This window comes from Myotis brandtii, unplaced genomic scaffold (assembly GCF_000412655.1).
Source record: "Myotis brandtii unplaced genomic scaffold, ASM41265v1 scaffold111, whole genome shotgun sequence".
Classification (NCBI taxonomy): Eukaryota; Metazoa; Chordata; class Mammalia; order Chiroptera; family Vespertilionidae; genus Myotis; species Myotis brandtii.
The window spans coordinates 1,555,711-1,558,485 of record NW_005353789.1 but is presented as its reverse complement, the minus strand read 5'-3'; the positions used below and the strand labels follow the sequence as shown (position 1 = coordinate 1,558,485).

The 2,775-nt window shown below is 43.1% G+C and overlaps 1 pseudogene; it reads left to right on the top strand.

The window, feature by feature from the left end:
• Positions 1-2,775, top strand: part of LOC106727200 — a 21,735-nt pseudogene that overhangs the window by 12,874 nt on the left and 6,086 nt on the right.

The following is a 2,775-nucleotide window of genomic DNA, read 5'->3' as shown; positions in this document are numbered from 1 at the left end:
TGGCCCCACCCTCCACCGCTGCCACCGCTGGTCACCATCTGCACAGCAATTGGCTGGGCGATCGGCCCCCGTTCTCACACCCATCTTGGCCTGGTGCCACCCGCTCACCTGCTCCACCATCCCTCCACAGTCCCACTCTTATTAGGGCCCATAGGGGCCAGCAGCAACTTCCACTGCCGCCCGCCCCCTGGTGGTCAGCGCACGTCATAGTGAGCAATTGAACTCCCTGTCTCCCGGTTGAGGGGACAATTTGCATATTAGCCTTTTATTATATAGGATGATGATGGACTGGGTTGTTATTAATGACCAAATGGATTCTATTAATGTACCAGTATATTATGACTTTTATGATCATTTTACTGTAAGGACTCTGTGTTCAAAAATCAGAGGGTGAACTGTGATGTTGTAATACAATAAGAAATATATTTTGGTCTTCATCGCCATTTCTTGGCACTGAGCAATAGAAAACCTTTGCGATTTTCTCAATAATAGCAGTGAGAGAAGCATCTTTTGTTATTCATAATAAGCCCCCTTTTAACCACACCTGAGTTTATGCTAATGAGGTGACTCCTGGGCCATGGGAGTTCCTTGCCAGAGGAACCAACTGTGTGGTTACAGGGTTGGAACTTTCAGCCCCACCCCCAACCACCAAGGGGTGTGGTCCTGCACATTAAGTTCAATGACAAATGGCCAAAGATTTAATCAATCGTGCCTATGTAATGCAACCCCCATAAAAACCTTAAATTACAGGGTTCAGAGGGTCCCCAGGTCTGTGAACATGCTGGGAGGGTGACAAGCCCCAACTATGTATGGAAGCTCTGTGTCCCCTCCCCATACCTGGTCTTATATATATATATATATCTTCCATTTGGCTGTTTCTAAGCTGTGCCCTTTATAATAAACCAGTTATGTAGAAAGTAAAATGTTTCCCTGAGTTGTGTGAGTCATTCTAGCAAATTATTGAACCCAAGGAGGGGGGCATAGGAACCCCCAGTTTATATTTGGTTGGTCAGAAGTGCAGGTGGCAACCTAGGATTTGCAACTGGTATCTGAAGTGGGGGGAGGAGCAGTCTTGTGAGATTGAGCCCTTAATCTGTGGATAAAGAATTGCTTGGTGGAAAACCCACACATTTGGTGTCAGAAGAGTTGTGAGCAGAGGAATAAAATGTTTCTTCATTTATAGTGTAATCAAATAATTGATGAAGAAACATTCTTCTTTATAGAAGAATCCCAGCTAATAAATGTAGAATGAATGAAAATAAAAAATAAAATCTCCATTTTGCAATCCCTCTGACAGTTAATTTGCATAAGGATATGCTGATTAGCCAATGGGAAGGGTAGCGGTCATACGCTAATTACCATGTTTCTCTTTTATTAGTGTAGATATCTTCCATTTGGCTGTTTCTAAGCTGTGCCCTTTATAATAAACCAGTTATGTAGAAAGTAAAATGTTTCCCTGAGTTGTGTGAGTCATTCTAGCAAATTATTGAACCCAAGGAGGGGGGCATAGGAACCCCCAGTTTATATTTGGTTGGTCAGAAGTGCAGGTGGCAACCTAGGACTTGCAACTGGTATCTGAAGTGGGGGGAGGGGCAGTCTTGTGAGATTGAGCCCTTAATCTGTGGATAAAGAATTGCTTGGTGGAAAACCCACACATTTGGTGTCAGAAGAGTTGTGAGCAGAGGAATAAAATGTTTCTTCATTTATAGTGTAATCAAATAATTGATGAAGAAACATTCTTCTTTATAGAAGAATCCCAGCTAATAAATGTAGAATGAATGAAAATAAAAAATAAAATCTCCATTTTGCAATCCCTAATAAACAATGGCTATAGGGAATGATCATCAATGGCTATTAAAATTCTTAAGTGAAAGATAAATGAGAAACTAGCATATATGAATCAGAGAGACAACATTTGGACCTGTGGTAGGCAGTTAGATAGACATGAGCAGGGCTCTGTGAGGGAAGGGGCTGCACAGGGGCAATTTTTAAACCAGCTTTGAATCAGAGCAGGATTCGCAGAATCTGCAGGTATCTGCAAGGAGAGGTTTACAGTCCTGCACTGTGGGCCTCTGGCACATTTTTCTGGATCCCATCTGGGCTTTGGCTTTTCACATGGGGATACTTATGGTATCTACAACCATTCTTGGTGTTAGGCACAATCCTACACCATTTGGTTGGTTGTCTCACTGCATCCTTACAACTGGGGAAAACTAGACACGGATAGTTGCCTGCCTGGTCATTCACTTGTCTTTTTTGGAAAAGTTCCACAAAGTTTTAAAGGACACCTTGAAAAAAAGGGGAGTCTTAGAGTATTTAAAAGTGAGAATTCGGAGCACCAAAGCCCCACTGAAGCAAGTCTTGCCCCGGAGGGTTTTTCCAGGCACAGAAGTTCTCCCACTGCAGACACAGCTGATTCTCACAGCCAATTGGCCTGGAGGTCAATTCCTCCCAGTGATAACTACAACAATCAAGGCTTAATTACAACAAGACTGTGCACAAAGCCCACAAGGGGGTGCACCAAGAGTGTCTACCTCAGGTAATTGGGACACTTAGCACAGAAAGGCACTCTATCGACACAGCGAAGCATAAAAAATGCCGAGACAAAGAAACAGGACACAAACGACAGAATTGGAGGAAAGCAAACTGTTGGATATAGAGTTCAAAACCACACTTTTAAGGTCTCTCAAGAACTGTCTAGAAGCCGCTGATAAATTTAGTAAGGCCCTTGAAAAGACTGGTGAGACCGCCGATAAATGTAGTGAGATCCTCAAG